A 10269-nucleotide genomic window follows, 5' to 3' on the forward strand; every position below is an offset into this window, starting at 1 on the left:
AAATTCAAAAAAATAAAATGGGGCCAACAAAATGGCTCAACAGATAAAGATGTTTGCTATCAATGTTAAAGATCTTAATTTGATCCCCTGAGTTTGGTCCCTGGATCCTAATCCCTGTGGTAGAGGGAAAAACAACTCCTTCAGTTTGCCCTCTGATCTCAGTATGTGCACTGTAGCTCCCACACAAAATAAATAAATGTAAAAAAATTAAGACAGAATATACCATAGGAGAACCAAGATAATAACCATATTTATTTTTATTGCTACATTGGAAATGAAAATCAAGTGTGAGAAGCTGCAAAAGTCTACAACTTCAGAATGATGAAAAAGCAATGGAGTCATCCATCCTAGGTTAAAACTGGCTTTCACTATACAGGGCACAAGGACTACAAAGCACCATGGGTATTAGTGGTGAGATTACTGTCAGCATTTGCCATCTGCAATTTATTCATCAATGAGGAAGTTTAAAAACAAAGGGAATGCCTAGTCCTGATTACCGTGTAACTGGGTACTGATTAACACTTAACTGTCAGGTATAGGTGAGAAGCCATCAGCAATTGTCATAAATCTCTAGAAACAGATAGGTTTCCAAAAAGCAAGCCCCAAACCAACACTGTTAGGCAATGTTGGAGTTTATTCTTCCAAAGAGATCCTCATTTCATGATCTTTTCACAAACTCCTTCTCTTGCTGGATTGCTAGGGGAAAAAATAGGAAAAAAAATCATTAGAAGGGATTTTCTTCTCTTTTTTTCTTTCTAAAAGATGGCTTTACTAAGTCACTGAAAGCTGATAAAAATGCCTTACATTTAGAATGCAAAGGCATTAACTACTTATCCTCATAATGGAGGTGTGTGTGTGTTAGAGCACCTGAAGACCTTATTAGAATCTATATATTCTCTATATCTACTCTCTAGATTTAAGTGATAGATTTAGAATATTGTTAAAATATTGCTATTTTCCACTGAGTGTTCTAGGAAGAGGAGTAAGTGAGATTTTCCTTCAGTTTTATCCTTATACAACTAGAAGTTAGACCTTTTCAGATGATTTTGTTCAATTTTTGAGTTTTCTAACAAGACAAAAAGTGCCACTCAGCTTTTAAAAGTACGCTTTCAGTTTCTCCAGGAGGCGGTTATCCTGAAGAGCAAACTGATCCTTTGAATCTGAGAAACATAAACACACACAAGCTCTAAACTTACTCTTCCACCTCATTTTATAGCTATTTATAGAAGACCAAAACCACAGTTTGCGTTATTTTTATGGATGAAATCATAGATTTAAACTGTTGCATCTTGAAAAAATGTCTAATTAACATTTATAATAAAATAAAAAACTAGGTAAAATCAAGATTTATATAGTGCCCATCCAATATTCCAAGATTAGCTTTAATGTAGTTTTTTTAAGTTTTTTAAGTTCTCTCAAGCTTTAGGTGGAAAATCAAGCCAACACATTGGGCAGCCAAATGTAGCCATAAGTTTTTCTGTGTCCTGCCTGGCCCCACACAATCCAGACAAATCTCTCACCTGCAGTCCTGCAGCTGCTTATAAAATAATAATTCAGAGGCTTAATATTAATTGTAAATTATATGGCCTATGGCTCAAGTTTCTTGTTAGCTATCTCTTATATCTCAAATTATCCTATTTCTATTAATCTATTAGTTGCCATGTGTTCTGTGGCTTACCAGTCTCCTGGCATGTTGTTCCTCTGACAGCAGCTGGCATGTCTCCCCACCTTCTTCCTGTCTCTCAGCTTGGATTTCCCACCTGCCTCTAAGCTGCCTTGCCATAGGCCAAATGGCTTTATTTATCAACCAATCAGAGCAACATGTATTCACAGCATACAGAAAGATATCCCACAACAACTGCATTTGATAATAAGAACAAAGTCTTTATGATAGTCTCCGCCTCCTTGTATAACAGTTGGAAATAATTACCATCTAAAAAGACAAATATTTTAACCAGGCATAAGTGGATCTCTGAGAAAGTCCAGCCTGATCTACATAGTGAGTTCCAGGACAGCCAGCCTGAGACCCTGTCTCAAAAAAAAACAAAAAAAAAAAACAAAAAACAACAACAAAAAAAACCCACCACCAACAACAAAACCAACAACAGAAAGAAGGCAAATATTTTCCGTGTGAGAATTTAGATGAGAGAGGAATGTAGCTAGAGTTTTCCTGCCTTGCCCACAGTCAGGACAAATCTTTGTCACCTGCCAGTCCCACAGCTGCTCGGACCCATCCAAGTAAACACAGAGACTTATATTGCTTACAAACTGTATGGCCATGGCAGGCTTCTTGCTAACTGTTCTTATAGCTTAAATTAATCTATTTCCACAAATCTATACCCTGACACACGGCTCGTGGCTTACTGGCATCTTTTCATGCTGCTTGTCAGTGTGGTGGCTGGCAGTGACTCCTTCTGCCTTCCTGTTCTTTTATTTCTCCTCTCTGTTAGTCCCGCCTATACTTCCTGCCTAGCCATGGGCCAATCAGTGTTTTATTTATTGACCAATCAGAGCAACTTGACATCCAGACCATCCCACAGCACAGCCAAGTGCAGACCATCTCAGACACCTGCACTCGGGCCCGTGGTCCTAATCATCCTCTATGCAGACCTGCTGGGTAAAGCCACAAGGAACCCGAGAACCGACTCGCACAGGACATACAGAACATCCCACAGCAGAGGAATTCAATGAAAATTGACTATTAACAAAATTTTTAGTAGCTTAGTTTAGTAGCTTAATGCCCCAGGAGTGATCAAAACTTTGTAATAACAATTTATTAAACATGCATCATATTTGATTCTACTAAATCTTGTTTTACAGAAATCAGCTCAAAGGAATTCCTTTCTTATTTCTTAAGTAACCTATCTTCCAGAAAATTATGTTTGAAATTTTATTCCAGGGCATCGCATACCAACTAGAGCCACTTGACTGAAGACTATACAATTGAACAAAAGTAAAATTCAACATGTAGTCTTGCACAGTCCTGTACTTTGAGCTGTTAAGCTCTAATATTTTAACATGGTTTCTACAATGGGATAGGAGCAAAGATTTAGGTAAAAGGTAGAACATTAAATTAGATAACAAGGTTGATAGGTATCCAGATTAAATATATTTTAATCCTAATTGTTTCCTATTTATATTTTTGTTTACTTATTATGTGTATGAATGTTTTGGCTACATGTATATATGTACACCATGTGCATGCAGAAACCTGTGGACACCAGAAGTGTGCATCAGATTCCCTGGAACTGGAACTGTGAGCTGCCTTGTGGAGCCAAACCTGGGGCCTCTGCAAGAGCAGGATGAACTCCTACCTGTTGAGGCATGTCTAGTCTCTGTTTCCTGGATTTAAAATCATATCACCATTAGACATAGGGAACTACCTATTATAGCTATATAAAATAACACAATGAGTATGATTTTATGAATATGAATTCAATACAGAAAATACATTTTATCTGGGAGTAGTTAAAACTCAAATGAATATACTTGAAGTTCTTAATAAATATAGGTTTTGCTGGGCAATAGTGATGCATTTTTTTAATTCCAGCACATGGGAGGCAGAAGCAGGAGGAGCTCTACTAGTTGGAGGTCAGCCTGGTCTACAGTTGAGTTATGAGTGTGAAGCAGGGTTGAGGAGATGGTTCCTTGGGTAAAGGGCTTGATGCCCTAGAATGAGGACCTGAATTTGGATACCCAGCATTCACATAAGAGCCATATCTGGTCAGTAACCACAATGTTGCAGGGGATAGAGGCAGGTAAATACCAAAGAATCACTGGCCAGAGAATTTAATAAACAGTTCTTATTAACCATAGAACTTGGTTTCAACAGACCACTACCTACACTCTAGCTCATCCCATCCCCATCCCACAATAATTGAGTCCAAATCTCAGTGGATTTCACTGAGGAAAATTGTGGAATATTCTTTTAACACTGTGTAAAATATGCTGTGATTGTTTTAATAAAGAAGCTGACTGGACAACAGATGGACAGGATAAGGTTAGGTGGGAAAACAAGACTAAGGACACTGAGAAAAGAAGAGTGCTCAGAGGAATCACCAGTCAGACATGGAGAGGAAACAGGAGGTGCAAGATGAAAGAGAGGTACCACCACATGGAAGAATGTAGATTAATATAAATGGGTTAATTTAAAATGTAAGAGTTAGCTAGTAACAAGCCTGAGCTATTGGCTGATAATTTATAATTAATATTAAGGCTCTTTGTGGTTATTGAGGAGCAGGCTGATGGGACAGAAAAGTCTGCCTCCAGAAAGTCTGTCCCAGAGAGTCTACTAAAGTAGTATTGGGTTCCTGGTTTGGAAATCCACCTGTGTTGTTTAATAAAGATATAACCTTTGGGAAAATGTGCCTCAACATTCTTAAACTGTAGCCTGGGAGTATTAATACACTTACAGTGGCTGGGGAGATCGTTCAATGAGTAAAATGCATGCACAAGTATGGTTATACCGAGAATCCAGGTAAAAGCCAGATATGTTGGCATGGATTTGTAACTCTGGCATTGAAAAAGGTAGAGACATTAATTCTAGGGACTTGCTGGCTAGCTTGAACAGAAATCTCTGGGGTCACTTTGAGACTTTGTCTCAAATAATAAGGTTGATAACAACATAGAAGATACCTGGTGTTGACCTTTGACCTCCACATGAGCTTGTTTATGCACATATACACATAAATATAACATACACACATACATACAAATGTTAGGGTCCTGGAGAAGTCCCACAAAAGACCACCATCCACATATGCAATCAACAAGAGCATTTATTATTCCAGCATGCTTAGGCCTGCCATCCCATGCAAAGGTAAGATAATGAAGACATGGAGAGAGATGTGATGTGTGAGCTCCTTTTAAGCACAGCCAAGGGGAGGTCCTAAGGCAGTTAGGTCATTTTAGATATGATTGGCTTAAGCAAGTGGCAATCATATCAGTATGTTTTAATTGGCTAGGTCTAGTTAGGGGCTGGTCAGGGCTACAATTTTTCATTTGGGGGCAGGCCTTGTCCTTATTTGGTTATCACCTTGAGCTGTTTATGGCTCAGGCTTGGACTGCACGTACCAGGTCTCCTTGTTCTTGCTGTTGGGGGTGTTGGAGATTAATTGTTCTTTGTTCATGGCTCCTCCTCAGAAACTGCCTGCCCAATCTCAGGAAACTGAAATTGAGGCCTGATCTCTGAAACAAGATTGAGCAGCCTGTTATTGGTCTACTCAGTCCTCTCAACAAACACACAAATAAAATATAAATTTAGAACACTATGTGGTACATTAGGCATTTTTTATTCACTTCTAACAGTTTCTTTATCTCAACTGAACCACTTTGGAAAGACAATCCCAGTTTGATTCTTTATTTCAGGAACTTTTTATTCTGTATGTTACTTACTGAAATCTGTCTGCCTGTGCCTTCTGACTGGTAGGATTAAAGGTTAGTAGTCTAGGTACTATTTCTCTTAATGTATATTTGTGCTTTGCCTGCATGTGTGTCTATGCGCTGTGTGCTTGCCTGGTGTCTGTGGAGGCCAAAAGAGGGCACCCGAATCATCTAGATGTAACTGGAGTTACAAATGGTTGTGTACTATCATGTGGGTGCTGGGATTCAAACCTAGGTCTCCTGGAAGTGTAGCCAGAGCTCTTAGGCACTGACTTATCTCTCCACCTCTGATACTATTTTTACTGTTTTTATTTGTACATGGTTTAGCAAAGTAACTCAGGAGTTCTGTGCTGGGAGAACTGTGTGCTTATAGTGATAAATTAGACTGAGAAAAATATGAATTTTAATTAAAACTACAACTAAAATTCATAAAATATTGTATTTAATGCCTTACCCTGAGATGGCAAACAAGATTAGTGATTATTTGGTTGGGGAGACAATTTCCTGTTCATTTATATAAGAACCCAGGTGAAGTTGTTCACCAATATTTAGAACATAGATAAACCAGGCGGTGGTGGCACACACCTTTAATCCCAGCACTTGGGAGGCAAAGGCAGGCGGATCTCTGTAAGTTTGAGGCCAGCCTGGTTTACAGATCGAGTTCCAGGACAGCCAAGACTACTCAGAGAAACCCTGTCTCAAAAAAAAAACAAAAGAGAGGAGCAGGGGAAGACACATATAAAAGGTTTACTCATGTTGCCACGATTCGCCTGCTGGGCATTCTTCTGCTCTAAGTGGTTAAAAAAAAAATCATGAGCAGCCAACGCTTTCTTATTAGATCTGAGGCCTGATCCAAAGGAGAGAATATATGCCTGTTAACATGAGCTGTAAAGATGGTCAAAGGACTGGAGAGGTCACAAGCCCTGGTGAGCGTTTACTACCGTTGTTTTGCTAAAATGAAATACAGTCAAGCTGCCTTCTAAATATTCATGTTTATACCTAAAGACTAATGCTGCTCTCACCCTCTGCCAGGAAAAATGCTTTTTATAGTAATCAGAGATTAATAGAGATCTGTACCAACCAAAGTGTTGAGAACAAGTAACTGTTGAATCTCACCTCTAAACAGGACATCTATAACATCCCTCACCAAGGCCAAGGAAACACCAAAGACCATGGGGGCAGAAACAAGCCCCTTTATTCTCTAATTTGCCTTTTGTGAGGATATTTTACTATAGCAACATAAATAAAATGAGGGATGTTTGTGGTAAAATTCTTGAATTGTTGACATGAAGGCACATAGAATAAGGCAGGAGGATTGTACTTTTGAGACTAGTCTGGACCTCATGATATTGTCTTAAAAACAAAAACAAACAAAGAAAGAAAACCCAGCCATGCCTAATGGCCCACATTAATTCCAGGACTTAGGAAATATAAGAAAGTAGATTTGGGAAAATCAGAGGCCAGCTTCATCTACATGGTGAACTCCAGGACAGCCAAAGTAACATAGTGAAATACTACATCAATTTTTTTTTTAAAGAAACACAAAACAAAGTATTAGCATTCAGGACAAATCTCAGGCTCCCTCTTGTTATACATGTGTGTATATGAATGTGTATTGTATGTGTATACCTGTGTGGATGTGTTATACCTTTTGGCATCCAGGAGACAGGTGTTCAATTGTTGAGAGCATTTAACAGTAATAGAATGTTATATTAAAGTCTGTTTTTGTAGAGCCCAGACACTTTTAGGTCTTGGGGGTGTAAATAACTTTTAGCTGTTACAGTTTCTTACTTTTTTTTGTTGTTGTTTTTGTTTTTGTTTTTTTGAGACAGGGTTTCTCTGTGTAGCTTTGTGCCTTTCCTGGATCTCGCTCTGTAGACCAGGCTGGCCTCGAACTCACAAAGATCTGCCTGGCTGTGCCTCCTGAGTGCTGGGATTAAAGGCGTGCGACACCACCGCCCAGCTCCAGTTTCTTACTTGTTACTGGATCTCTGGACTCCGGTTCTGTGGTGGTCCTGTACCATTAGCTGAACAGTGAGTTAGAACAGGGAACTGGGAAAAGAAAAGTTTGTGGTGTACGAGAACTTATTTTTTTTTTTGGAATTGGAGACAAGGCAAAGATCAGGGCCCTGTCTGTGTGCACCTGAGAAACACAGGCAGGTAGGTCTGGAGTGAGGCACATGTAAGTTCCTATCTTAGCTGGAAATCTTTTCCCATTCTGGTGAGGTGGGTAAGGCTGTCCTCCCTATCCCGACAATAGGGAAACGAGGAGAGATGACATCCCAAAACTCCCAGTACTGAGTCAGTCACTCTGGTGTCCAGAAGGAAAGAAATGGATTGCTTCCATGCTGTGTTCTGGGTTCTCTGTGAGCCTGTAGCCAAGCCTAGGCCTGCTGGAGGTCTTAGCTTGATGTTCCCATGCATCTTGGTGCCTGGGGGCAGTCAGCTGACCAGTTGTCTTTCTAGGTGGCACTTTCAACAAGGCTATTGATGGCCTGGCAGGGCACTCACTAGCCCATTTTTCCACATTTAGAACAGGGACCCAACAGCATCAGGAATCAGTGAGTGTCAGGTGTCAGCATTTGGCAATTGTGTTTTCGGGCTTTTTTTTTTTTTTTTAATCTCTTTCTGGCATACCTTGAATGCCACAGATGACAATTTTGCCTGTGGGGTCAGGAGCCTTGCTCTTCAGATGCTTAAGTTTTAGTCAGGGAGTTCTGGGGAACAAGAGACAGATTTTTACTCTGTGTCTTGAATTTTTTTTCTTGATGATTACTGGCTTAAGGACAGCTTTTTGGAAGATCTGCCAGGAGGCAGACTATAAAGTGATCTCTGGATTAAGAGCCATCTTGATTACTGTAAATTTATTTGCATGGATCCTAGCCTGCTTCCAGACCCGTCTGTGCCTCTCACTGCAGCTTGAGAACGAGTGGGAGGAGTTAAGGCGAGTTAGGGTGAGAGTCAGCAGAAGCAGCCCACCCAACAGTACAGGGCCCGCCCACACAACAGTAAAGAGCCCTCCCACTGCCCGAGAGCAGAAGGCAGAAGTCAGTCCCAAATGGTTGCACGTGGCAGAGAAAAAGAAAACATCAGAAGTGGGGAGGGAGAAGGGTTCAGAGCTTTAGCAGAAAGCTTGGGGATAAAGTAACTCTTTTTATTTGCCTGTTCACTGGCAGAAGTTCCTGCGAAGCTGTTATGTGGCCAGATTTACTGGTATCCGCCAATTTAAGTGGTATTTACCCCTTTGTCCCATGGCTGCAGCCGAGAGAAAAATAAAAAATTATAAGAGGCACGTGAACCACATGGCGGCACGTGAACCACATGGTGGTCCGACGGCATTGACCTCCTCATCAGGAGAGAAAATGTGTCGTTGCCAGCACAGCCCAAGGACCACCCCTGGGGTATAGGTCAGGCTGCGGCCGCAGGAGGACTCACCAATTGCACGGTGGGGTGGGGTGGAGGATGCAGCAGCAGGAGTGGTGTGTGGTCCAGTGGCTGGAAGCCACAGCCCAACAGAGGCTGGAGGGCGGCGGGGGGGGGGGGGCACACGGGACACGCGCCCCTCGTGATCTCGCTGGCTGGAGGGAGGCGGGGAGGGCGGTACGAGCGGCAAGCAGGGTCGCAAGCCCTTGGTGGTCCCCTGAGTCCAAAGAGCACCAATGAAAGGGTGTACTGGCGCTGGTGGCTGGTGCTGGTTACCGCGGTGGTGCTGGTTACAGTCACGACAGAAGACAGAAGACAGAACCCAGTGGTACCTTTTAGAGCTTTATTAGGAAGAGAGAGGGGAGAGAGAGAGAGAGAGAGAGAGAGAGAGAGAGAGAGAGAGAGAGAAGAGAGAGAGAGAGAGAGAGAGAGAGAGAGAGAGAGAGAGAGAGAGAGAGAGAGAGAGAGAGATATGTCCGATGTCCGGCTGGGATGCAGTCACCCACTGATGACGTAATAAGGCGCTGGACAAGCCCCCTGTGCTGCGCATATGCAGAATCCTTACAATACCCTTCTTGCACAGAGGCTAGGTGCCCTGCTCTATCACTCTCCACCTGACTCCTTTGGGACAGGAGCTTTCACTGAACCTGGAGCTAGGCTGGCTATCTGCAAGCCCCAGTGATGTTTGGGTCTTCCCTCACTTTAAATTGCGCAGTACAGGTGTTACAGGAATCTGCATGGCCACACTCAACTTTTTACATGGATACTTGGGTCTAAACTCAAACTTCTGTGTTTGAACAGCAAGAACACTTAACTAATGAGTAATCTCTTCAGTCCTCAGTTAACAAATTTGTTATGATAAATTCCCAGGAGTGTTTCTGCAAATTCAGAGGCCTGTAAATCATGTAAAATTGAAATATTTCTCAAATATATTTTATGCTATAAAACTAATACAAGGTAAACTTTTAATTTTTATAAAGCAAATAAATATTAATGGTTATTCCCTTAACAATATAAACAATTTTCTTCTGGTTCTCCCCCCACATCTTTATTATTCTGAAAGTGTGTGTGGAGGGGTGGATGCAAGACACACAGAGAAAGAAAGGTTAAAAGTGAGTGTTGCTCAGCAAGTTTCAGGTTGTGAGAAACCGTGTCTCAAAAAACACAGGGTAGAGAGTAATAGTTAAAGACAGCAGGAGCAAGCCTGGTGGTGGTGGCAGTGGCAGAAGCGGCGGCAGCGGGCAACAATGGCAACGGTGGCGGCAGTGCACGCCTTTAATCCCAGCACTCGGGAGGCAGAGGAAGGCGGATCTCTGTGAGTTCGAGGCCAGCCTGGTCTACAGAGCGAGATCCAGGACAGCCAGGCTACACAGAGAAACCAGATCTCTAAAAACTAAAATCAACAAACAAACAAATAAACAAAATAAAATAAAATAAAACAAAAAACAAGCTGAGGCTGCAGAG

At 41.6% G+C, this 10269-nt stretch overlaps 1 long non-coding RNA gene across 1 annotated transcript; it reads right to left on the bottom strand.

The window, feature by feature from the left end:
- Positions 1 to 268: 268 nt before the first annotated feature.
- Positions 269 to 9164, bottom strand: LOC119086680. The gene is made up of 3 exons (XR_005090026.1): positions 8818 to 9164; positions 5074 to 5187; positions 269 to 696 (listed from the first exon to the last, which is right to left on the bottom strand). It is a non-coding gene; the product is annotated as an uncharacterized LOC119086680 (long non-coding RNA).
- Between the last annotated feature and the right edge of the window lie 1105 nt (positions 9165 to 10269).

This window comes from Peromyscus leucopus, chromosome X (assembly GCF_004664715.2).
Source record: "Peromyscus leucopus breed LL Stock chromosome X, UCI_PerLeu_2.1, whole genome shotgun sequence".
Lineage (NCBI taxonomy): Eukaryota > Metazoa > Chordata > Mammalia > Rodentia > Cricetidae > Peromyscus > Peromyscus leucopus.